Source organism: Panthera pardus, unplaced genomic scaffold (assembly GCF_024362965.1).
Source record: "Panthera pardus isolate Hobbes unplaced genomic scaffold, ASM2436296v1 HiC_scaffold_25, whole genome shotgun sequence".
NCBI lineage: Eukaryota > Metazoa > Chordata > Mammalia > Carnivora > Felidae > Panthera > Panthera pardus.
The window spans coordinates 57,965,074-57,992,883 of record NW_026526821.1 but is presented as its reverse complement, the minus strand read 5'-3'; the positions used below and the strand labels follow the sequence as shown (position 1 = coordinate 57,992,883).

Genomic DNA, 27,810 nt, shown 5'->3' with positions numbered 1-27,810 from the left:
CGCTCAGGTCATGATCTCAAGGTTCCTGAGATCAAGCGCCACATTGGGTTTCATGTTGACAGCATGGAATCTGCTTGGGATTTTCTTTGTCTCTCTCTCTCTCTCTCTCTGCCCACCCCCCACTCATGCTTGCATGCATGCATGTACTCTTTAATAAATAAATAAACCTAAAAAAAAGAAATAATCTTAATGAAAAAAAACTAACAGTTTTGAAAATTCAACTCTTTGGAATGCAGCAAAAGAAGTACTTACGGGAAAATCAAAGCTTTAAATACATCTATTAGAAAACAAAAATGACTGTAAACTAATGAAGTGAAAGTTAAATTCATGAAGCTAGGGAAAAAACAACAGTGAGTTTAGTATTTATCTTAAGGAGTGTTACACTTAGATGGAATGGCATATATATTTGTATAGTTTCATCCAATGTGTAGCTCTTTTTCAGTGCTGTAGCTAATTAGCTTCCTTGGTGGTTGGCACATATTAGGTGCTTAATAAACATTTGGTGAATGAATGGATGAGCGAATGCCCAAGAAATTTCCTATTTTCAAGTACCCATGTTAAAAAAAAATGTGAAAATAGGGGCACCTGTGTGGCTGAGTCAGTTAAGTGTCCAACTTCAGCTCAGGTCATGATCTTGCAGTTCATGAGTTTGAGCCCTGTGTCGGACTCTGTGCTGACAGCTTGGAGCCTGGAGCCTGCTTCAGATTCTGTGTCTCTGTCTCTCTCTGTCCCTCCCCTCTTTGGACTCTGTCTCTGTCTCTCTCTCTCTCTCAAAAATAAATAAACATTAAAAAAAATCTCTTAATGTAAAAATACAAAACAGGTAAAACTAATTTTAATACTATATTTTATTGAGTTAATTGTATCCAACATATTATCCTTTAAACAATAATCAATATAAAAAATCATTGGGCTATTTTATACTTTTTTTCATACTAAGCCTTAAAAAGTCAGTGTTTATCTCATACTTAAAGTATATCTCAATTCAGATGCTAACTTTTCATCAGAAACACTTGATTGGTTTTTAGATCTCCTAAAATTGACCACTAAAAAGTATTTTCAGAGGTGCCTCGGTGGCTCAGTCAGTTGAATGTCCGACTCTTGATTTGAACTCAAGTCATGACCCCAGGGTTCTGGGACTGAGCCCTGCATGGGGCTCCCAGTGAGCACGGAGCATGCTTAGGATTCTCTCTCTCTTTCCCTCTACCCTTCTTGCCTCCTTCATCACATGCTCTCTCAAAACAAACAAACAAACAAACAAACAAACAAACAAAAACAAGATAGGGTTGCTTGGGTGGCTCAGTCGTTTGTGTCTGTGAGTTTGAGCCCTGAGATAGGCTCTGTGCTGATAGTTCAAAGCTTGGAGCCTGTTTCAGATTCTGTGTCTCCCTCTCTGCTCCTCCCCTGCTTGCTCTCTGTCTCTCTCTCTCAAAATAAATAAACATTAAAAAAACCCAAAAAACAAAAAAGTATTTTCATATTCCAACATTTGAAACTTACTTAAAAGTTTTCCAATAACTGAATTGTCAGTTTTTAGGTTTAAATATTAAAATTAGGGGCACTTGGGTGGCTCTGTTGGTTAGGCATCTGACTTGATTTTGGCTCAGGTCATGATCTCACAGTTTGTGAGTCCAAGCCCGGTTTTGGGCTCTGCGCTGACAGTGTGGAGCCTGCTTAGGATTCTCTCTATCCCTCTCTCTCCCAGTCATGCTGCTCTCTCTCACTCCCTCAAAATAAATAAACTTAAAAAAATTATAAATATTAAAATTAAATAAAATAAAAAATTCAGGGGGCACCCGGGTGGCTCCATTGGTTAAGTGTCCAACTCTTGATTTCAGCTCAAGTCATGATCAAATGGTTTGTGAGATCCAGCCTCTTGTCGGGTACTAATAGTGCAGAGCCTGCTTGGGATTCTTTCTTCCTCTCTCTCTCTGCCCCTCCCCTGCTCATGCTCTGTCTCTGTCTCTCTCTCTAAATAAAGAAACTTTAACAAATACTGTTTAAAAAAAAATCAGCTCTTCAGTCATACTGGGCACATTTTAAGCAGCCAACAGCCTCGTGTGGCTAGCCAGAAGCTATAATATTAGACAGAGTAGTCCTTGTCCATAAAGGTATTCATGGAACAAAGAACTGTGTTTTCCAAAGTATTCCTCCTTGACTTGTCTGCTAGCCTATGTTAAGATATGGAAGTTTCCATTCTGACCTCAGTAAAAAGAAACTTTCCTGCCTAAGTTACTATGTAGAAGTAAGGTAGCTCTGGACTATCAAAGTTACCCCTCTCTCAACAGCCTATGAAAATTTCTATTTAACAATAGCACTGATCACTTTATATTCTTTCTTTGTCAAGGATCAGTAAACTACACTTCCAAAAATATTAAAACCTTATATAATGGAAACAGTAGGGTAGTTTGCAAATGAATTAATAGCACTGGATTTCAGAGGACCCCAGCAAGAAAGTGGTGAGAATTCCCTGGTATCCTCTAAATTGAATGCATCTGTGAAAGGAGTGGAAGGAGAGCTCATGGCAACACTGCTCACTGTGCTTAAAGTCCCACCTCCCATCCTCCAGGGCTCCATGACAGGCCCAACACCAACACACCACACCACCTGTCTCCTCCTTCCCCTGCTTGGCTTGGTCAGAAGGGAGGGCTTATTTCAGCCAAAGAAACTCAACACCCCAATCAGGTAATTCTTTCCGCTTTGGCGTAAATTCAAGATGTGCAGAACCCTTGGGAGGCTCTTCACCACATGGCCATGCCCTCTTTGCCTCTCAAGCTTTGTCCTTTCACCTTGTGGAAAGAGAAACTCAGAAAAACTGTTCAAGGGCTCTGCTTTTGGCACTGCTACTGACTCACAGTGAAACCTGGAGCAAGTCTTTTTGGCTGAGATTCTAAAACAGGAATAAAGTCTTCCCTACTTATATCCTAGACTATTATGAAGGTCAAAGGAGAATATGTATTCTATGTAAAAATACCTGGAAAAGTAGAGAGTACTTTATTGACCTAAAGTATCATTTTAAAATCATGTTGCCTGCAAGTTTCCCCAAATATACCCAAGAAAGACTTAAAAGGTAGGTAAACCCAACAGGCCTTCTCATTTCTTGTTGGGAATATAAATTGGAATACACTTTTTGGAGGGAAATGTGACAGTATCTATCAAAATGTTAAGTGTTCATACCTGTGGAACCATAAATCCCATGTCTAGGAGTAACCAGAGAAATACGTGTGTCAAAGAAGATGTATGTGCAAGGATTTCACTGAAGCACGGTTTGTATTAGGAAAAATTGAAACCCGCCTGGAGTTCCAACCATCATAGTAATAAAGAGAACTATGCAGCTGCTACAGAATGAGGGAGACTTATGTATATCTATGCAAATGAGACCATATGACATTCTGATGTTTATAAAAGCAGATTACAGATAGAATACATTAAATAGTATAAATATATTATTCATATTGCATTAAAACTATGGAAAACATCAGTAAATGACCTTTTAGGAGACAGACTCTGGTAGACCTTTCACTTTTTACTTTTGTTTCTACACCGTTTAAAGTTTACATTGAGCATATGACACTTTTTTGATAAGCAAAAGAAGTAAAGATGTTTCCATCTTAAAAAAAACAATAAAATAAAAAATTATACCAAAAATGTGCTAGGCATTAGCCTAGTCATTTGAAATCATTTCATGATTTAATGATTAGTGATTAAATCATTTGAAGTGATTTAAAGATATGGTCCATTTCCTTCAGGGAGTCACAAATTAGCCAGGCATATTTAAAGGAAAAGAGCAGTCCTCCTTACGCTCCAAATAATTATCTCCATCTTTAAAAAAATTTTTTAATGGTTTATTTATTTTTGAGAGAAAGACAGAGCACGAGTGGGGGAGGGGGCAGAGACAGAGAGGGAGACACAGAATCCAAAACAGGCTCCAGGCTCTGAGATGTCAGCACAGAGCCCGATGCTCGAATTCAGGAACGGTGAGATCATAACCTGAGCCAAAGTCGGATGCTTAACAGACTGAGCCACCCAGTCACCCCTAATTATTTCCATCTTACAATAAAATTTGTAATTTTATTTTTACATGGTTATATGAGATCTTTTCACTATTTTTAAAACTTTTTTAGCTTTTGAAGTCCCAAGATATATTTACCCTTACTTTTTCTTTGTTCATTCAAGAAGTATTTGTGATACACCCCACAGCCAAGGCACGGTTCCATGTGCTATGGTGGAACTGAGGGTTATCTTATTCTGACCTTGGGGAGTTTGCAGTCTGATGGGAAACACAAGAGATCTGTATACAGAATAACAATGCAAGGGAGAAAATGACAAGTGCCCAAAGAGATAAACTAGATAATGGATTCTGGGCCCTCAGAGCGCAGGCCCTAGGGAATATAACAGGCAAGAGGATGGTGAGCCATTTGTGATTGGAGGCAGTGGCCCTGCGGCATGAAGAAGTGGTGGGATTTGGAAAAGTATCATTTTCTAAATATAGAAATGAATTGAGAAATGTATAAGAGTTAAAGCAAGTACCAAAGCTTACTGCTGTTTTTATTTCCAATGACTAAACCGACACTCTTGCCACATACCTATTCCTTTGTTGTTGTTTAACCAGAGGGAAAGCATGTGAACTTGCTGCCTACTGTTGGTCTACTATTCTCCCTCTCCAGCAGAAGCACGACCCAAGGGTGGACCTTCAGAGCTCTGGCTGAGTTCTGGGTGTTGGTTCAGTTACTACCCCTCAACCCATAAAAGGAGCTCTTGGATAGATTATTTTTGGTAACTGGAAATCTCTGAACAAACTTGATCTCTGAGCTGAGTCAAAAGTCATGTCTCTGTGCAACCCATGCTCCACCTTTTGTATATCGGGAAGCAGCTCATGTTCACAGTGGCCTGACACACAGCCAGAGTGATGGGTGTGTGGAGCCAATCAGTGCTGTGCTCCACAGAACCAGGCCCTTGAGCAAAAGGCTCCTCTGTGAAACAGCAATTCTAACCATTTCCTCCTAAATCCGATTTCAACATTCTAGAATGTCCCTCGATAAAGACGCTCACTCATTTTCTTCTTTTTTTCTTTGTTCTCACGACAGTTTAAGGAAAGCTTGCATGAAGGTTACCTTTTCCTCTGGTAACAGTGCTGAGTCTTGACAACCAAGAGGGGCCATCATGTGACTGGTAGCTTTGACTGAGTAAAACATCATTCTAGCAAACATTTTGGGAACCACTGAGACTATGGGCAACAGATGTTCATAGACACAGTTAGCCAGGATGGTTTTCTTCCAATCTGTTCTATAGATAATTATTAAGCAGTTGATATGTCCCAGGCACAGGGGATACAAAGATGAATGAATGACCATGACCTGGTCCTTAACCTCTAGGCATCTGCGTTTCAGGGGAAGAGACATTAATAGCTACCATTATTTGGGTCCTCTTCAGGGTCAGATGTTATGCCATTATAGTTTCAATCATACTCTACAACCCTGCAAGATAGGGTTTGTTAGTTTCTTTCCACAGATAAAGAAGCAGAGACGTCAGGCAGCACAGAAGAGGTACACAGAGCATAGAAGAGACCAAGTAGAGGCTAGAATGGGATCTGTCCCACCAATGAACTAGAAATGTACACAAGACCCACAGTGAGAAGCAAGAGAGTGCACAGAAGCCGACAGTTATGATAAAATAGATAGGACTGTAAGAGGCAGGTGGAGAGGTAGATAAGCATTCTGGAGACATGAGAGGTCTATAGGGAGAGAGTCCCGAATCCCTGTAGCTGGACAGAGATAGCAGGACTTGTGACCAGGAAACATGCAAGAGCTCTGCTTCCAGGGCAGAGATGGTATGAGCTCAGTCTTCTCTCTTTTATTCAGTAACCCAGCTGTACCTCAGTCAGCCATCTTGAAGCTTCAGAAGGACAAACACAAGAGGTAGAAGGAGCATACTAATCTACTTTCCTGGAAGGGTGATACTCCACTGGAAGTGACTCAGCACAATCACTTCATGTCAAGCAGAGCATATTGTGTGCCTGCCACAGACCAAATACTCCAGTGGAGGGAGTGGGCCAGTAGTCTGGTCAAATTTGCACTGGTCTGGGGTGCCTGAGGGGCTCAATCAGTTAAGTGTCTGACTTTTGATTTCAACTCATGCCATAATCTCGCAGTTCATGAGATTGAGCCCCATGTGGACTCTGTGCTGGCAGCTTGGAGCCTGCTTGGGACACTCTCTATCTCTCTCTCCCCCCTCCCCTTACCCCTCCCTTGCTCACCTACTGTCTCTCTAAATAAATAAGTAAATAAATAAATAAAACAAAATAAAATAAAATAAAATAAAAGTAAATTAAAAAAAATTTTTTTGCATTGTCCCAAGAGATTTATTTACCTTTCCCAAAGCTCCACTGGTAGTGGTTGGACTTGATCTGTGACATCGGGCAAGACACACTTCCTGCAAATGCTTTACTGACTCATCTGTATAATGTTCAGGGTTGGATAGGCTGATTTAAGGTCCCTCTCTGCTTTCCATGTCTACAAACTTAAGTCAGCATTTTGAGAAGGAAGACAAATTCTTATACCTCTTTACCTCTATTTGATGAGCTATTTTTATTGCAATAGTCAAACTTAACATGTGGAAAGAAGTATCCTAAGCCCTTAAGCATATTGTTACACAAGGGGGAAAAACTCTATCCTAAGCCCTAAGTATATTGACAGCATATAGAAATGTGGGTTTTGAAGATCTTAAAAGTGGCAAGTGTCAGAATGCAAGTTATAATCTGGGTTCTATCACCTATTGGCTACTGAACTTCAGACCCACTCTTCCCAAACTCCAGTTTCTACATCTGTCAATTGCAGTAAAGCATCTTACTGTGCAGAGCTGTTGCAAAGATCAAATAAGATGATAAATATAAAAGAGTTTTGGGTAAGACAAGAAGCTAGACAAGTGCATGTTAGGAATAGAATTTCCAGTATTAAATTCCTGATGGTCCAAGATTTGGCTGGCAGGCAAAAGACAAGAGGCAATGTATTATGGGTGAACAAGGCCAATTATGGATCAGGGCCCAGTAAAGTGGGGGAAAGAGCTTGCTGACAAAATGAGAATTGGAAAAAGGGGGGATTTGATTTCATTTGAGAAGGGAGAGAGTAATTGGGAGCAGTAAGAGTACTTCAGAGGAAAGACAGAACTCCATTAAGCAGTTTCTTCTTTATGTAAATGTATCTCCTCCTATGGGAAACCAAGCACCGGGGTCAGGAGTGCTGGAGTTCATGTTGCTTCTCAGATTGCTTACCTTGGGATCATCTGGCTGCCCCAACCATGGCATTTAAGGATGAGAAGACAGACCAGGGAAGAAGAGATGACTTACCTGAGGTCACAGGAGTGGAAGCAAACTCAAAGGGCCTAGTGAAGGGAACTCTATCAAAGAGTAAAAGGCACAATCCTTGCCTGAGATGGGAGTCTGAGCCTTTGTAGAAAGCAGATCTCACCTAATTCTAAAGGGTTGTACAGGGTCCCACCAGGAAAGGATTTTAATCTCCAAGAAGAGAGTTAAGAGACTCTTGCATGAGAAGCAAGTCAGAACCAACAGGACACAGATGTATATCATATGCTGTATCAAGCTAGGTTCAGTGATGATAATGTAAATTTATATATTACCCCCCCCCCTTTATACAGGACTATACAATAGATTCCTCTTGTTATGGTAAAGCAATTTTGCACTCAATATAGCTTCCCTGGGCACAGGATGTGCAAATGAGTCACTCACAATTGGTTTGTTGTTGTTATCCGTACTAAAATGGTAGAAATTATTATTTTATAATACCATTATGGCTTTTATGTACTCAGGGCCTTCCATGTTTCCTATCCTGTGCTAGTATGTATATACCTTCCAATCTGCAAAATGACCTGGTTACATAGATATTTGAAGATGAGTAAACTGATGTTCAGAAAAGTTAGGTAATTTGCCTGAGATCACACAGCTGGTAGATAAGTGGAAAAGCCAAGGTTTAAACTCAGTTATGCCTGGTTCCAGAGCCCAGCCAATGTTAGTCCCACTAAATGCATGGTGCTTTAGGACACAGTGATGGCAAAGAAGCAAAATAGCAACTGCAAAGGCCAAAACTCTGGACACTCTATAGCAAAATCATTTAATTAATCAAAAGTTTAAACTTAAGTCAGTGGGGTGCCTGGGTGAGTTGGTTAGTTGAGCATCTGACTCTTGATTTTGGCTCAGGTCATGATCTCGTAGTTCATGAGTTTGAGCCCTGGGTCGGGCTCTGCGCTGATGGTGCAGAGCCTGCGTTCTCTCTCCCTCCCTCTCTGCCCCTCCCCCTTTCAAAATAAATAAACATTAAAAAAAAATAATAAACCTAAGTCAGCAATCAAAACCATTATTTCTGCACTGTACCTAGCTACTGTTCTATTTAGTTCAAGACACCACATCCTAAGTTTATCAAAGAGAGCAAGTATGCCACAGTTAGCAGGCAGTCCCATTAACACAGGATCTCAAAGTAGATGAGGATCCATGACTGGGGTATTGAGCATGCCACAGGAAAATATTCTCAGGTAGCATTAGGTGAGTCAATTCAACAGACACGTTTTGAGCATCAACACTTTCTAAATCTTGTGTATGCTACCTGGGAAGGAGTGGTTGCTTCATAAGACTCACAGGTGACATGTAAGAAGACAACATCATTATATTTAAATAATGCTTGTTAAATGTTTTGGAACTCTTTGTAAAGATAATCTTTATTAGCTGATTCAATTTCATCCAGTTGGGTCATATTATAGAAATGGTTTAAAGAAGCCCTATTTTTATAACATGACTTAAAAGTCTAGAAGAAAAAGAAATAAAGAAAGAATTAATAAGTAATAAGCTTGGAGACATGAAATGTTACCTTAGGCAAGATGAAGGGGTATGTAGTGGCCCAGAACAGAGCAGTAGGTAATTGTCTCCAAATTGCTATTATGGGGATGGTCAGAGGTACAGGCCACAGATGGGAGCTACCTCGTCCCGTGCTGTCTCCAAGGGCACTCGCTTTATCCCCTCACAAATGTCAGAAACCCTAGAAATGAGGTGGTAGGCAAACCAAGCTGGAAACATTCTAATGAGGGTAGTATTGAGTCTTAGGGGTCACTGAACCTATTTCAGGAACCTCTTCCTTTAAAAATATTCATTAATAAAAAAATAACATTGATTAATATTTACTAAGAGCCAGGCACTGTGACAATATCTACAGATACTATCTCTCTCTCTCTTCCACTCTCTCTCTTTGTTTAACCAACTACCTTGTAAATTAGGCTTTAATATCTGATTTTTGGACACGAAAAAAAAACCCAGAAACCCAGAGTAAGGTTAACTTGACCCAAGTTTACATATCTAGGATTTTCACCTTTGCTTTTCCCATACTAGGGCCCAAGCACTCCCCTCCATCTCATACAACCTTCCTCTCTTTAAGCCAACCAACATTTACTGAACCTTCACTCTGAACAAACTGTTGTGGAGGAATTCAAGAAAGCAAAAAAAACATACTTCCGGAGAGCAGAGAGCTTAAAATCTATAACAGCAAACAATTCACACAAGAAGAGAACAACATCACTACAAGATAATTACAAAGATAATTAAATGCATGAAAAGAGGGCCTGGTGGCTTGCACATGGGGGTGTTACCCTAGGCAGAGAGGGAGTGATGCAGTTCATCCCTGAACTTGGAGGAGCAAAACTTAGATGGGAACAGAGGTGGGGTTACATGTGTTCTAGCAGAAAAGACTTTCCGCAGTAAACTTGCTTGTTCCGGAGAAAGGACTACAATCTTGGTACTTCTGCAGTCTGGGAAGAAACAGCATGAGCATTCTGGAGACATTCTGAAAGACTTGCTACTTCTTTTTAGTTAAAAGAAGTACTGAGGCAAAATTTACATAGAGTGAAATGCACAGATCTTAAGTATAAATTCGGTGATTTTGATAATATGTACACATGTGCAATCACTCCAATCAAAACATAAAAGACACATGTTACCCCAGAAACTTCCTTCATGCCCCTTCTCAATCTCACTCCTTACCCCTAAAGGCAACCACTGTTTTGATTCTATATCCACAGATTACAACTTCAAATGAAAAGAATATGCACTGCTGTGCATTACTTTGTGTCTGCCTTCTTTTGGGCTGCATAATGCTTTTGAGGTTAGTTCATGCCATTGTATTAGTTGTTCATTTCTTTTCAGTTCTGAGTAGTGTTCCATTGTACAGCTGTTTTGTTTATTCATTATTCTGTGGTGGATATCGGGGTTGTTTCCAGCGTTGGGCTACTATGAATGAAATTGCTATGAACATGGTTGTTTACCATTTTAAAATCCATTTTCTAGTCTCTTCTTTTTCTCTCCTTTACTCTGTGAGAATTTAAATGACATCCTGCCTTAGATACCAAAAGAGCTGGAGCACAAGGCCCTTCCTTGTTAGGGTACTCACACACACAAAAGGCTTCATGTTCAGATCTACCTGTACCAAATAAGGAAAATCAATATGTGGATTTATTTTATTTATCAAGAGTTTTGATAAACTTGGGTAAAACTATTTGCAAGAAGTTATGGAAGTAATGTGTTACAATTTGTAACTCATGGCAGTTTTTAGCTGCTCCATATTCTAACTACTTTGTGTCTTCCTAAGCAATGCTGTAGTAAGAATTTCCCTAATACATACACAAGGATGTCTCACCCATCCATCTATGAACCCATGTTGTTAAGAATGAAAGAAGTGGGGGTCCTGGGTGGCTCAGTTAAGCGTCTGACTCTTGATTTTGGCTCAGCTCATGATCTCGCAGTTTGTGAGTTTGAGCCCGTGTGGAGCTCTGTGCTGACAGCATGGAACCTCCTTGGGATCCCTCTCTCCCCCCTCTGTCTGCCCCTCCCCCGCTCATGCGTGTTCTCTCTCTCAAAATAAATAAACATATTTTTTTAAATGAAAGAAGCAAAAGAAAATGGAAGCTACATGTCTTTCTCCTTCCTCCATTTGCAACAAATTGGGAATCAATGAAATTCATAAACTAGTCAGTAACAAGAACAAATCTGACCCAGAATCAGAATTCTTTCCATACACTACTTCAGTGTTCCCTATTCAAACCCCCAACTCAACCCCAGTTGGCACCCTGCAGATTGTGAGTGCTGAAGCCTGACCACCTTTGTGATGTGACCATCATATCCCTCCTCAGTCACACACATCCAAGGTGGTTTTTTTCTGTCATTTGACACCCATGTTTAAATACCTTTCTCATTACCAAAATTTCTGATCCATTTAGAAAGTCCTTTAGAGGAATATCTAGTTAAATATGGTAGACTGAGTCATGTATTTGCCTTCACTCTCTCCAAAATCTTCAATAACAGACATGAGTTGAAAAAAAGAAAGAAGGAAAGAAAGAAAGAAAGAAAGAAAGAAAGAAAGAAAGAAAGAAAGAGGGAGGAAGGAAGGAAGAAGGAAAGGAAGAAAGAAAGAAACCTACAAGGACACAGAACAAGAGAAGAAATGACAGTAACACAAGTTTGGAGCCTGGAAATTATATGGGATTGTGCTAACACAGCACCCTTGAGAAGCCTAAAATCTAAACTAGCAGAGGAAGAAATTCAGAAGTAGACTGATTTCCAGTAGAAAGCTAGAAAGACTCAAGAATTAGAGGCATTAGTACCTTTCAAAGTGGGAGTCCAAGTCAGACTAAAAATAGGTATATATGGTTTAAGTGGCTTTGAGAGCTAGTTACACTTGAATTTCCCCTGTATCCTAAGCAACCAGGCAACTACCCCAACACATGCTGGGATAAGGTTCACTCTCTGAAGAGGAAGAGCTAGACAGACTCTGGCCCTAAGGACAGCAGGAATGGTGGAGAATGGTGTTACCATACTGAAAAGAGGGGACTAAATGAAGGTCAACTCTTGAGAGAATGACATCTCTCACCCATTCTCCAATTTGACTCCAAGGACACAGATAGCCAGGCTTATATCTCCTAAGAAGAGAAGGAGGAATTATCCTCCTATGTACATTTGGAGATTTCCCAATGAAACATATCAGCCAGATCACCCAACAATGAAATCCACCAATCAACAAGCACCACATCCCCACATAGGATTTCCACTCCTAATTGTAAATGGGTCACCAGACATTTGAAAAAGCCTTCCAATATTAACTACAAGGGTCAAAACAAAAGAAATGTCAGGTGGGAGTTGGGGAGATATAGGCAAAGAACACAAGAAAACATATATAATTAATATCCTTACAGAGATAACTAAAGGCATACATCCAAGAGATAAGAACAAGAGGTTATAAAATAAATTTTTAAGAAGGGAGCTCTTAGGGGTGCCTGGGTGGTTCAGTCAGTTGAGTGCTGACTCTTGTTTTTGGTTCAAGTCATGGTCTCATGGTTGTGGGATGGAGCCCCGCATCCAGCTCCACACTGGGTGTGGAGCCTGCTTAGGATTCTCTCTCCCTCTCTCTCTCTCTCTCTCTCTCCTTCAAAGAAATAAATACATAAAAATGAAAAAGAAGAGAGCTCTTAGGAATTAAAGATATGAGAACAGAGGGGTGCCTGGGTGGCTCAGTCGATTGAGCATGTGACTCTTTGATTTCAGCTTCAGCCATGATCCCAGGGTCACTGGATCCAGTGCCATGTTGGGCTCTGCACTGAGTATGGAGCCTGCTTAAGATTCTCTCTCTCCTTCTGCCCCTCTCCCCAGCTTGCACACTCTCTCTCAAATAAAACAGTAATAATAAAAAAACATATGAGAGCAGATATATAGAATTCAATAAAAGGGTTAGAAAATAATGTTAGTTAATATCATAGGCATAGAACAGAGAGAAAAATTTAAAAATTTGGAAAAATATTTCAAATATTAGCAAATAAATCAAGATGATCTGATATCCAGAAAGGAATTCAAGAATGAACAGAGAAAGGAAGGAAAGGAAATAAACCAGTCATATGAAACAATTTCCTAGAATGGAAAGATGTGTCTATACCGGTAGGGAGGGTTCACCAAGTGTCCAGAGCAATGGAGGAACAGCAGTACATAGGCCACATGAAATTTCAGAGCAGCAAGGACAACAGAACATCTTAAAGTCTTCCAGTGATTTACACAAAGGTCGGGGTGGGGGGGCACACCTGGTTGGCTCAGTTCGTTAAGCGTCGGACTTGTGATTTTGGCTCAGATCATGATCCCAGGCTCATGGGATCAAGCCCCATGGAGGGCTCTGTGCTGGGTGCGGAGCCTGCTTAAGATTCTTTTTCCATTCCTGGATTGCTCTCTCTCTCTTTCTCTCTCTCTCTCACGCTTAAAAAAAAAAAAAAAAAAAAAAGACACCGTCAAAGCCTTAGGAATAGACTAGGAATCAGAGAAGCTCAGACTCCTCATAAGTGACAGTGATAATACACCTTAAAAATTCTATGGGAAATTATTTCAAAATCAAAATTCTAGCAAATGTCACTGGAGGGTGAGGCTAGAATAAAATTTCTAAAACTTGGTCTTACTTTTCACCTCCCATGGGTGTTTTTGTTATTGTTTGTTTGCTTGTTAAGGAATGCTGTGCTCTATGGAAATGAGGGAATGATCCGAGCACAGGCAAAGATGGGATCCAGGAATAGGCACTCCAACCCAGATGAAAGGAAAGGGTGTCTTGTCCCCACACTGATGGTTGGGGATATCCTGTTGTGACTTCAGAGCAGCAGGCCTGGAGTGCTACCAGTTCAAGTTGAGACAGGAGGTCAGAGGGTTATAGGAGGGGGGACCCCAGGGGAAAAAATGAAATTAATAAATTACCTATTATATTTAAACATATTGAAAAATAAAAATTAAATAACAAAAAATAAATATATTGAGAGGAAATTTACATTTTGGGACATTAGTGATTGGCACATAAAAATCTAAAAAGAAAAATTAAAGCTGCTATTCTCTTAAGAAAGCAAAAAAAAAAAGATTGAGTGAGAAAGAAAATATAGATAATTATAGTACATGACATGGCTATGTCATGACATGGCTAAGCTTTCAGTAATATTTCCAAAGTCATAGTAATATCAATACTAGATACTGATTTGTACTGCATGCAAAAGCAGAATAGGGGCACCAAGATGGCTCAGTCAGTTAAGCGTCTATTGATCTCCACTTCGGTCTTGATCTCAGGCTCATGAGTTTAATCCCCACGCTGAGCATGGAACCCACTTAAAAAAAAGACAAAGCAGGGGCGCCTGGGTAGCTTAGTTGTTTAAGCCTCCAACTTCGGCTCAGGTCATGATCTTGCAGTCTGTGAATTTGAGCCCTGAGTTGGGCTCTGTCCTGACAGCTCAGAGTCTGCCTCAGATTCTGTGTCTCCTTCTCTCTCTGCCCCTCCCCCACTTGTGCTCTGTCTCTCTCTTTCTCAAAAATAAATAAACATTAAAAAAATTTTTTTAAAGCAGAATGTATTTATATGGGGAGGGAAAGTGTAATGTATGTGAGTGAATTATTCTCTTCCACAGAAGACAGACAAAAGATAACATCGAAGCAAAAAAATAAACACTACTATATGCAAGTTATTTTAAAAATATGGAGGCAAAAATAAAAATAAACAGCCAAACTAATTGGAACTGGGAACCTCTTGAAGTGGTAATCAAGGTTGGGGAGGCTGGCATCGGGACTCCTGCTTTTGTTACAAGGTTGTACAATGATTTCACTTTTTATTTTTTTAAATAATTCCACTTTTTAATGTATGTGTATAACCTTAAAAATGGGAATTTTCTAAAGCAAAGAAAAAAGGGTATAGGCTTCTGGACATTTTGGTGTCCAGAGATATGAGCACATTGAATAATACAGGATGTGATGCATGTAAAATGCCCTGATCCCACCGGACACAGCCACCCACAAGTTCAAGGACTCCCACCTATCTCTGGTTCCTCCTTCAAAGTTGTTTCACAGGTCACTAAAGGCAGATTGGTTTCTCTTTGGCAGTTTACACCCAGTGACCATGCTATAGCTACAGTACTATCTTTTTTAGTGTGTGGAAGAAATGCATAGGTTGCCAGGCGAGTGAACTAAATGTTATATTTAGCCGGGAAGATAACATATCCCTAATGTTTGGATTTATCAAAACAAATTCCAGATGGCAGGCAAGCCACAGAGAGAGGGCCATCTGGTAAGTTAAAGCAAGGCTCATTTTTTTAAAAGGTGAAAGGTAGTAAATGTCAAAACTTCCTATAGTGAAAATACATCTATCTGTTGCTACAAATGGAGGAGCAGTCCTGAGCCACATGTCTTACATGTGCTAATTTAAATATCTGTGACATTATGCTTTTTCAAATACCTGACTGATTTTTTAATGATCTAAAAAAGACTTAGTGAATATAGTAAGATTTTATTGTATACCTGCTAAATATATATTGTATGATGGCAGCTGTAGGCATTAATAAAACCATTTAACAGACTCAACAATTACACAAATACTTTGAAAGTATAAACTAATAAAAACGGAAACAATTTTTTTCAAAATGATTTAAGATGTTGCTGCCATTTTTGATTTAGCTCAGCAGTGTATATTTAGTGCATTTTTCTCTTTGACAGAATGTTTCTTGCACATATTTTCTTCCTTCTCCATTCCCACTGCTCCCTCTGAAACTAATCATTACATGCCTGTATTTATTCACGAGTTTCCCACCCCCTCCCTCTGGCCCCACTTGCACACAACTTCCAGCTTAATCTTCTTTAAACATTGCTCTGTTTATATAACTTCCTGGCTCAAAAAACAGTCAATACCTCTCCAATGTCCAGAAGATAATGTGCAGGCTTCTACCCACTGACACCCCCACCTTCCCTATTCTACACCTTGGATGTGATTTCTCTCATCTCCCCAGGCCGCAGCCAGGCTATCACCCAGAAGAACTGGAGCTCTGCCCCAATCTCAGTGCCTCTGGTGGGAGCCCTGATTCTCTTTGCTGGGCCTAATAGTCTTCCCCCCATGAGCTGAATCTAATAAGCCGTGTCCAGCATGAAGGTGAAAAGTGCTCTAACACGAAGAGGCTTCTGTGGTTGAGCCCACCTCCAGGTCAGCTTCTAGGGGTGATGTCATTAGCCTAGATCTTATGTGATGGAAAATGTTGGTCATCTCAATAATGGTCTCAATAATGGTCCCCCAAAGATGTCCTTATCCTACTTCCTAGAACTTGTGTATTTTTCACCTCACATGGCAAAAGAGACTTTCAGATTCAAATTAAGGAATCTGAGATAAGGATTTTATCCTGGATTATCTCAATGGACCCAATGTAATCACAAGAGTCCTTATAAGAGGGAGGCAGGAGGGTTAGAGTCAGAGAAGATGATGTGATGACAGAAAGAGAAAATTTGAAGATGCTAAACTGTTGGCTTTGATGATGGAGGACAGGACGATGAACCAAAGAATGGAGGCAGCCTCTAGAAGCCAGAAAGGGCAAGGAATGGATTCTCCCCTAGAGTCTCCATAAGAATCCAGTCTTGCCTACCTTACCTTTAATTTGGACTCCAGAATTGTAAGATAATACATTTGTGTTGTTTTAAGTTACTAAATTTGTGGTAATTTGTTCTGGAAGCTAATACAACCTCTTTGTAGGTTCTCTTGGTTCCAGCCCCAATAATCCTGGCCTGTACTCATCTCTCCCTTGGCCCATAGTGAAGTCCCAGGAGGTTAGGCTGAAATTGATATAGGTTAAAACCTATATTAACTACTAGTCACATGTGGCTATTTATATTTAAACTCAACTAAAATAAAATAAAATAAAAAATTCAGTTCCTCTGTTACACTAGTTGCATTTCAAACGTTTAATAGCCACATAAGGCTAATGACTATGGAACTGGATAGTGGAGATACTGAATAATTCCATCATCACAGCATGTTCTATGGATAGTGCTTGCTATGATAATATGTTGTATACCACTAGTTTTCACAAGCCACTGAGTTCTTTATTCTGTCTGGTTTTACCTTTCTCCAATGGGCCTCAGGTAGGTTCCTTAGGGGACCTTCCAGGCTGGGGAAACACAGCTTAGAAGCGACAGAAGTGGGCACACATGGGTGAGTGTGCATCCTGGGTTGTTTCCATTGCCTGGGTCAAGGTGGAGTCTTGAACAAAGCCAGGGAGGTTCCTCCAGGACAATCTCCAGTGCTAGGTCTTGGCCCTTCCAGGGACTGCTGCCTGACTTCAGGGAGCATGTCTGGTTTTTTGAATTGCTTAGGAAGTCTGTTCTTGTAGTTAGATGATAAAAACATTCTTCATTATTTTCTTCTAATAAACTCAGAGTTTTTACTTTAAAACTTTAATTCATCTGAAACTTATTTTTATGTATGATGTGAAGTAGTGATCTTATTTCCCCCAATGGATAGCAAATGTCCTTATCATTTTCCCCCCCGCAATTTGAAATGTCACGTTGGTCCTTAAAATAAATTTCCATCTATAAACAGATGTTTTTTTTTTTTTCTATTTAGCCCTACATGACTGTCATCCTGCCTTAAATGTTATGGTTTTGCAGTCTATTTTGCCATCAATCAGGGAAATTCCCCTTTCATTGTCCTTATTTTTCAATATTTTTTTTTTTGTTCTTGTTGTTTCCTCTTCCTGATGCACTTCAGAATCAGTTTGCCAAGTTTCACATAAATGGCCAGCCTGAAATTTTTTTGGAATTATTTTGAACTCAGACAAATGGGAACACTGACATCTTAAAAATACTGAATCCCTTGGTTTAAGAACAAGATTTGCTGTTTCATTTACTTAGGTGTTTTATTTTTTACTTTTTAAAAAGTTTTATGCTGTTTTCATTTATTAGTCAATTCTAAGGCATTTGTTGTTGCTAACATGAGTTTTCTTCCCATGGATTTTTAAATTACTTAACGTGTATACAGGAAACCATGGATTTTTGTGCATTGCTCTCTTACTGAACCCTTTCTGTTTTAACAGTTTTTCTACTGATGCTCTGGGATTTTCTAGATAGACCATCATACCATCTCCAAACAGACAATTTTTCCTTTTTTGCTCCTGGTATCTTTATCCCTTACTTCCTTTCCTGGCTTAATTTATTGGAATATCCAATAGGATATTAAATTGTAGTGGTAACTAGTCACCCTGTATCTTCCTGACTTTTTAAAGGGTATACTATTATCTCACCATTACATATAATGTTTACTGAAGGAAATTTCTTTCTTTCTCTAATTTGCTCAAAAGTGATGTTGAAATTTAAACAAAATATTGTTTTACATTTGAAACAATTACATTGGGTTTTTTCTTTAAATTGTAAATGTTGAATTATAATAATCTTTTTTTTAAATTTTCCATGCATGGTTATCTTTTTTCCATGCTTTTATTCAGTTGAAAACAAAAACTGAGCCTCACATTAGCATTTTATATATTTACAGAAGAAATAGACATTTTTTTAAAGTTTATTTATTTTAAGAGAAAGAGAGAGCAGGGGAAGGGCAGAGAGAGAGGGAGAGAGAGAATCCCAAGCAGGCTTTGCACTGCCAGTGTGGAGCCCGATGCAGGACGCAAACCCAGGAACTATGAGAACATGACCCGAGTTGAAATCAAGAGTCAGATGCTTGACCGACTGAGCCACCCAGGTGCCCCAAGAAACAGACTTTTAAAAGTATCATTATTATAAGGATAAAAAGCTGATTCCTCATAGATTCAGGTTTTTTTTTTTAACTTAAATTTTAGTTAACAGTGCAATATTGGTTTCAGGAGTAGAATTCAGTGATTCATCACTTACATACAACACCTAGTGATCAACATAGGTACACTTCTTAGTACCTATCACCCATCTAGCCCAGCCCCCACCCACCTACCTCCATCAATCCTCAGTTTGTTCTCTATTGTTAAGAGACTCTTGTGGTTTGTTTCCCTCTCTTTTCTTTTTTTCCCCCTTCCCATGTGTTCATCTGTTTTGTTTCTTAAATTCCACATATGAGTGAAATCATATGGTATTTGTCTTTCTCTGATTGACTTATTTGCAGTGACGTGGATGGAACTAGAATGTATTATAATAATGGATTTAAAAAAATTTTTTTAAGTTTATTTATTTTGAGAGAGAGAGAGCGAGTAGGGGAGGGGCAGGGAGAGAGGGAGAGAAAGAACTACAGGCAGGCTCCATGCTGTCAGCACAGAGTCCAACCTGTGAGATTGTGACCTGAGCTGAAACCAAGAGTTGTACACTTAACCGACTGGGCCACGCAGGGGCCCTAACAATGGATTTCTTAATATTGAACTAGCCTTATGTTTCTAGAATAAACCCTACTTAGTCAAATACTTTAGAATTAACCTTTAAATACACTGGTAAACTCCATTTGTTAGTACTTTTGCATCTATATTTTAAAATGATGTTCTTTTATACTTCATTATTTATTGTTTAAGTTCTGTCCAATCAGGTTTATATTAGCTTCGTAGATGACTTAAGAAACTTTCTTTTGCTACCTCTGGAACCTTTAAATGTCCTAAAGATCTGAGAAAATTTTCCTGTAACTGAGACAAATTACTTTTTCATTTTCTAATGTTTTATTTATTTATTTTGAGAGGCAAGGAGGGGTAGAGAGAGAGGGAGAGAGAATCCCAAGTAGGCTTCTTGCTTAGCATGGAGCCCAATGCAGGGCTTGATTCCACAACCCCGGGATCATGACCTGAGCTGAAATTAAGAGTCAGATGCTAACTGAGCCACCCAGGTACCCCTGAGACAAATTGCTTTTTAAAGATTAGTCTTTCAGTAACTTTAATTTCTTCTTTAGTGACTAGTCTATTTTGTTTTCTAGCTTTTTAAAAGTCATTCTGGCTCCCATATTCATTGCAACATTATTCATAATAGCCAAAATGTGGAAACAACCCAAGTGTCCATCAATATATAAATGAATAAACAAAATGCAGTATATACATACAATGAGATACTCACCCATTAAAAAAACAATGAAGTTGTGATACATGCTACAACATGGATGAACCTTGAAAGTATGCTAAATGAAGTCAGTCACAAAGAAGCAAATAGTGTCTGATTCTACTCTTATGAAATACCTAGAAGAGGGAAATTCTGAGACAGAAAGCAGATTAGAGGATACCAGGGGCTAGGAGAGAGGGGGAATGGGGAGTTATTTACTGGTTACAGAGTTTCTGCTTGGGGTGATGGAAAAGATTTGGAAACACAGTGATGAGGGTTGCACAACAATATGAATATAATTAATGCCTCTGAATTGTATGCTTAAGATGGTAAAAATGACACATTTTGTGTTATCTATGTTTTATCGCAATAAAAATTTTTAACCCATATAAAGTGTTTTTGTTTAAAAAAAAGGTCATTTTTGGTAATTTATATTTTCCTAGAATATTTTCCCTTTCTCTAGATAATTAAATTTGTTGGTATGAATTTCTAGTTTTATCTTTTCCTTAATTTTATTTATCTTTCTCTTTTAATTGTACAAGCTTGCCAAAAGCTTATCTATTTTATTGTTTCTTTACCCCTCTTCCTTCCAAGAACTAGCTTTTGCTTCTATTGATGAAATATGTTTTTTCCTTTCCAATTAATTCTTCCTATTAAATTCACAAGTTTCTTTTTCAAGAATTATTTCATTGTCCTTTTTAACTTCCTATTTTTGTTGTGTAGTCCCCCTGCTGTCCTTTATTTGAAAATAATTCACAATTTCAGTGAAAATTTATTTTTTTACATTAGGGGTTAAACATTTTAAACAATGTTACAACAAACTGATTTTTTTTTGGCTACCCTTTTGTTATTGCTCATTTCTAATTTTACTGCCTTACAGCCAGAGAATGTATCCTGTACATATAATTTGTACTTCTTATTTTATTTATTTTTTGAGAGACAGCTTGCACACATGCATGCATGCACATGCGTGAGTGGGGTAGGGGCAGAGGGAGAAGAGGAGACAGAATATCAAGCAGGCTCCAGGCCCAGCCTGAGGCTGGACATGGGGCTTGATTTCAAGATCATGACCAGAGCTGAAATCAAGAGTCAGAGGCTTAGCCAGCTGAGCCACTCAGGTGCCCCTGATTTGTACATTTTAAACTGTATTGAGATTTTCCATGTGGTCTGATTCACAGTGGTATTCTGAGGTTAACAGAAAAGAATGCATGTGAACAAACACACATGTATGTGTAAATATATATATGTGTGTTAGTAGTTAATTCTACTATTCAAATCTCCCACAGAAATACAGACTTTTTTTGTCTGTTTAATATTTCAATTTCTGAGAAAAGTATCTTAAAATGTTCCACCAAGATTTTGGATTTTCATTTTTTTTTGCATATTTGCATACATATTAAGGCTGTGTTATTAAGAGAGCAAAGATTTATGACAATATGTTTTCTTGGCAGACAGTGCTTTTTACCATTATGAAATATCTTTTCTCATTCCATCTAATACTTTAGTCTTAAATCCTGTTTTGTCTGGTATTAATATTGCCATACTTATTGTCTTTTTTAACCTGTATAGCTTTTCATTTAAATGAGTATATGGTTTTACAGTAATTTTAGAAGACTTATAGTAAAATGAACTCCTTGACTCACACCTCCTACTCTGATTTTTCTCTCTGTTGAGACAACTACTTATTACTTTCATTGTTCTTCTGATAATTGCTTCCACATTTCTAAGTAATAACTTTTCCCACTGCTATCTCTTGGTTTTTTAGTTTTAGGTTTTATCTGTTTCCTGTTGTAGAATGTTACTATTTAGCTCCCTTACGTGACTCCATCACATTCCCATTTCCATTCACCACATCCTCCCAAAACAGTTATAATTTTTGGTTACATCAATATCCAATATTCATTATGATGCCTATGAAAGTTATTTAGTATATTGTGATTATATATCCTTCTAAGTATAACTTTTTATTTTCCCTGGAGTTAATAAATTTCCCTCTTTGCTTGGTTAAGTACCTATCACTAATTCATTCCTAACTTTTCACCAGGAGTGTACATCTCCCATCCACATCACAGTCTTCTCTCTGCCCTTTTGTGCCATTGGTTGATCTCAAGACCTGCTGCATTGCTGTCCTCCTTGGACTTCTCTGTATCTTCACCCTGAGCATTCCCTTGATCATTCTCCCATGTTTTTATTACCAATTTAATTCATTATTCCCTCCTTTTGTTTCCCTTTCCTCTTTCCCTTCCCTTTCCTTTTTAAAAATTAATTAATTAATTAATCAATTTTTCTACTCCCTTATTTTTGTGGACCATATCCAAAGCTTCTTAGGACAGGAGACATAAGGGTAACCTGTCAGAAAATGTCTTTATTCTACTCTTGTATTTGATTGATAGTTTGGGGGGTATGTGTAGAACTCTAGGTTGAAAATCATTTTTCTTCAGGATTTTGAAAGCATTGCTAGTTTCTAGATTTGCTGTTGAGATATGTGATGCCAGTGTGATTCTCACTCCTTTGTGGCCTGTTTTGTTTCCTGAAATCTTTTAGGATCTTTCTTTTGTACTGAGTACTCTGAAATTTCACTAAGAGTTGCTTTGGTATGAATCTCTTTTCATCCACTGTTCTGGGCATTAGTTGATGCTTTCCATCTAGAAATTCATGTCATTTATTTCAGGGGGATCTTTTTTGAGTTGATAATTTGATAATTTCTTTTCCTTCATTTTCTTTTGGAAACTCCAATTTCTCAGGAAAATGAAACTGCTATACTGATGCATTGATCCTCTATCATTTCTAGTTCATTTTCATCCTTTTTCTTACTCAGGCTCATCATTACTTCTACTTTCTCGGAGACTTTTTCAAATTTATCTTCTTATTCTTTCATTTTTTCATATGTGCTATTATTTTAACTTCCAAGACAACTTTTGAATGTTCCCTTGTTTGTAGTCTCTTGGTTTCTTGTTTTCATAGATACAATTATCTTCTTTTACTTCTCTGGAAACATTGCTTTGTTTTGCTTCCTAAGTTTCTTGTACTTCTCCAATATTTCTGTCTCCCCCAAATTTCATTTTTCTCTTGTTGATTTTTGATTTGTTTTCTGCTTATATGTGGAGGCTTTCTTGGAATATCTGGTAATCCTTAGATGATCTTTCATAATCAAGAGCAAGTCAATTAACAGTTTACTTGCAAGGCCCCTATGTGTGGGTGTGGCTTGTTTCCTAGTGGGTATGCTATTAAGGAGATCTGTCTGGGCAGTGTAGTTGGAGGACCCCCACCATCAATATCTGAAAGTCTTTCTCTTAGACTAATCAGATTCCTGACTAGTCACGCCTGTGTAATAGTACAGAGTACGAGCATTCTTGGAGCCAAATGGAGGAAGGAGACCAGGGGCTTTCACTTTATACTACCTTATGGTAGCATTTCCCTTAAGCTTACTGTACTTAGTGTGGTTCCTCATTCCTCACCTAAGCCCTGAGTCCAGGCTTACTCTAGTTCATTCTTGCTCTAGCATTATGTAGAGGTGGGAAGTATAGTTGGAGATCTAACTACACTATAGATAAACTTCAATCAATAATCCTATTTTTACCCTTACAATACCCCACCTTCCATAGTCAGACTGGTGCTGGTGACTCCTACTTTTGAGCCTTCCTGATACTCTGTGTCTGTGGTACAAAGTTGTCTACTTCTGGGTTCTTCCCCCACTGCCGAACAGGCATGAGTTTTTTGTTTTGTTTTTTGTTTTGTTTTTGTTTTTTTAATCATTTACCAATTAGATGTCTAACTGCTTTCCTTTCCCCAAGATGTTGCTTCATGACTTTGTCTTTACGGATCTATGTCTATATATTTAAAAAGTTCCCTTTAGGGGAGCCTGGGTGGCTCAGTTGGTTGAGCGTCTGACTTCAGCTCAGGTCATGATCTCGCGGTCCCTGAGTTCGAGCCCCGCGTGGGGCTCTATGCTGACTGCTCAGAGCCTGGAGCCTGCTTCCGATTCTGTGTCTCCCTCTCTCTCTGACCCTCCCCCGTTCATGCTCTGTCTCTCTCTGTCTCAAAAATAAATAAACGTTAAAGAAAATTAAAAAAAAAAATAAAAAGTTCCCTTTACTATAACTTTAGTGGGTTTTTAGTTGGAAGTGGCAGCATCTTTAATCCATCATATTTAACTCAATATTCCCCATTTATTTTCACTAGTATTTGCTTGCCCTATCTTGTTTTTTGTACTGTTCTTGTATTTTCCAACTTTAAATCTGTTGTTTTGTCCCAGGTGTCTCTTACAGTAATAATAAGAGCTAATATTTATTGAGCACACTACTTTTTAGGCACTTTAAATATATTATACATGTATTGGGGTACAGATATTATACATGCTTTATCTCATTTAATACGCATGACAATACTATGAAATAAGTGGTATACACTATTCTTATGTTCACTTTACATGTACCTACTAAGTAGTGTACCCAAGATGGAAATCCATAGCCTGTACTAGTGTACTAATCACTGTAATACTAGTGATCTAGATTTTTAAAATCCATTAGTGCCTTTGTCCTTTAACAGGGGAATTTCAACCCATCATCTTTAACATGTATGAAATCTTACTATGTGCAGTAAATTACTATAAAAATAATATTATCAGTAAAAATTCACTTTCTTTTCCATCTCTGATGTTGGGTTTTAGCCAATTGAATATTTGTGGCCTCTCTCTCCTTTTCCCTCGGCCATGAATACAGACACATCTCAGATAAGGCTGCTCCCTAATTGTAGGTACTAGAATGAGAAAAAACATGGAACACACCTACAGCCTGAAATAGAGTCATACCCAAGCTATGACCATCATGAACTGTGAGCTGGAAATTAATGTTTACTGTTACAATCTACTGAAATTTTTGAGCTATTTGATACAGCATCTTTTATCTTCTGCATCTATAAAAACTTTTCTTTTGCTGATGTACATTCTTCAATATTATCTTTCTAAGACCTGTGGAATACAGACTTTCTCAATCTTAAAATGTCTTTATTTTGACCTCCCACTTGCACATTAGCTTGGCTAGGCATAAAATTTAAAGTTGGAAGTAATTTTAATTTGGAATTTTGAAGTTAGTTTTTAATTTTTGGCCAATATCCCCCTGTACCCCATGTCTATTGTTTCTAATGTTGATTTGAGTTTCATTCCTTTATAGATAACCTGTTTTATTTCTAGAAGTTTTAGGAATTTCTCCTTATTCTTGGAATTTTAAAATTTTAAGATGACTTTTCTGGATTATTTTTCCTTTTTTTCTTGCTCAATACAAAGTGGACTCTTAAATCTGAAAATTCATATTTTCCATCACTTCTGGGAAATTTTCTTCAATTATTTTTCTGAATATTTCTTCCTTTCTTTTGTCTCGGTTACCTTTAGAACTCCTGCAGGAAAAATGTGCAATTCTCTGTCTTCCATGCCTTGTACTTTGTATCTCATAATTGACCATTGTCATTACTTTATCCTTTAGAACTACATTGAGGGAGAATTTCTTGGTTGATCTTATACTTTCAGCTGAATCCACTCTTCTACTTAGCCCAATTATTTAATATTTAGTTCATAAATTATTACAAGGTATTAAAGTCAAGATTCAAATCCAGAGTCTGTGCCGTTAACTACCACATTACTAGTAAATGGTATTTTTTTTCTTCAATGTAATTAGAGTCTTTGTCCTTTATTAAATAAATTTTAACCCACCTACATTTATTGGGATAATTGACATGTACAAATGTACTCTTATCAGCTTAAGGACATGAAAACCTTTAAATTTTCTCTGAGGATATAATTTATAAAGTATTTCTTTTTCCTTTCCTACGTTAAGGTTATTTACTTGGGGTTTGTTTGTGTCTTTTTTTTTTTTCTTCAATGTGATTCTGATGCCTTTCTTTTCTCAATGTTTTTTTTCCCCACAAATAACTAGGTTAATCTTGGCTTTTTGCATTCATATTTTAGAGTCCCTCTTCATCTGTCATTTAATGTTTTGATTAGAATAGTCTGCCTCCTTCTGATTGTGAAGAAGGATCGGGATCTGGGATTAGGTTGGCATAAGAAGCTTGTCTTCTGGATCTTTCTCCCTCCCTCATTTGTTCTCTTGAGTCCTAGCCCCATTACCTGTGTGGTCCCCCATGCCAAATTTCCCACTTAGGAGAAGGATTCTCATACTTGGGAAGCAAATATGGAGTCAACTCTTTCCACCTCTTTCTTCTGTCCTCCAATGTCCCTATGAAGATCTAGAAGCACTTCAGAGTCTACCTGTTTCCTTCTTTAACCCCAACATGATGAATGTTTCTCTTTTGAATGCAGTTATAGAGGTTTTAACCTAGGGACACACATTGCTGTCACCACTGGATGTACAGTGAAAGAAGGGGAAGGGAAAAGACTGCTCAAAATATAGTTATTTAACTTACTACCCTCACAACTGTTTGAAAGTCCAGGCTTGTTCTTTGTATTCATTTATGCTGAGTGCTGAGAAATTTTAGAATTGCTTATGTGACCCTGAATTTTAAACAGGATTTTCCTTTTCTTGTTTTGCCATCAACTCAGTCCTATTCACCCTTTGTCTTCTAGGAATTCCTAAAATTTCTGGAGTATGAAATTTTTCTTTCTTGTGTTTTTGTGTTGCTATTGTTCTGTCTTAGTTATTTCTTTTTTTAAATTTTTTTAATGTTTATTTATTTTTGAGAGAGATAGAGACAGAGTGCTAGCAGGAGAGGGCAGAGAGAGTAGTAGACACAGAATCCAAAGCAGGCCCCAGGCTCTGAGCTGTTAGCACAGAGCCTAATGTGGTGCTCGAACTCACGAACCATGAGATCATGACCTAAGCCAAAGTCACATGCTTAACTGACTGAGCCACCCAGGTGCTCCTATTTTAGTTATTTCTTTAATGGAGGGAGGGATAAAATATAACTTTAGTTCTTCATTTAGCCAACGATTCAGTCCTTCATTTTAAAAACACATTTTTAGTCCCTTAAACAAAGTAAGGAAAGGGAAAAAGATACATTTGTGGGTAAATTGCTTCTTCGTAGCCACTTCCAACAGACTTGAGTGAGGGACCTTTATCATAAGTCTTATAGTCCACACGCACTGGAGACTATGATGCTTGGCCAAATCAGTTAACTACTTTTTGAATTTTTTGGTACACTCTCCCTTTTGGTTTTCACTTGCTCTCTTCCCTCAATCCACCTTTCACTTAACTTGAATATGCAGAGTTGTCAAGTAGTCTATTTTCTCCTATCAAGTAGTCTATTTTCTCCTAGATAGAAAATCATCTAAGACATTAGTCTGTATTAAAATGTTAGGAATTTAATATATTTTCCTCATCAGTAATATATGTACTTTTAAAATGATGAATAAAGGAAAGCAATTCTCATCCTAAGGGCTTGCTATGGGCTGAATGTGCCCTCCAAAATTCATGTGTTGAAATACTAATGCCCAATGTGATGGTATTAGGAGGTGGGGCCTTTGGAAGGCAATTAGGGCATGAGGGTGAAGCCTTCATGAATGGGATCAGTGCCTTTACAAAAAGACATGAGAGAGCTTGCTTCTGCTCTCTCTACTCTTTCTGCTTTGAGGATACGATGAGAAATCAGTGGTCTGCAACCTAGACAAAGTCCTCATCGGAACCTGACCATGCTGGTGCTCTAATCTGACTTCCAGCCTCCAGAACTGTGAAAAATAAAGTTCTAAAAAATTTCTGTGGTTTATAAGGTACCCAGTTTGTGGTATTTGGTTATAGCAGCCTAAACTAAGATAGGGGTAAATAGGTAATGGTGGCATTTCAGATATTTCAGAGGCAAAGCTCTTGAAAGCATAATTTTCAAACCATTGCCACTTTGTCTATTCATAAATATATAAATGGAATACTCCAGCAGCTTTGACCAAGTGTGCAATGTGAACTGCTGACAGTCATTTATTTTCTTTCTTAGTCCTCTAC

At 38.2% G+C, this 27,810-nt stretch overlaps 1 protein-coding gene across 4 annotated transcripts in view; it reads right to left on the bottom strand.

The window, feature by feature from the left end:
* Positions 1 to 27,810, bottom strand: part of RFX8 (regulatory factor X8) — a 258,335-nt gene that overhangs the window by 217,658 nt on the left and 12,867 nt on the right. The window lies entirely within an intron of this gene.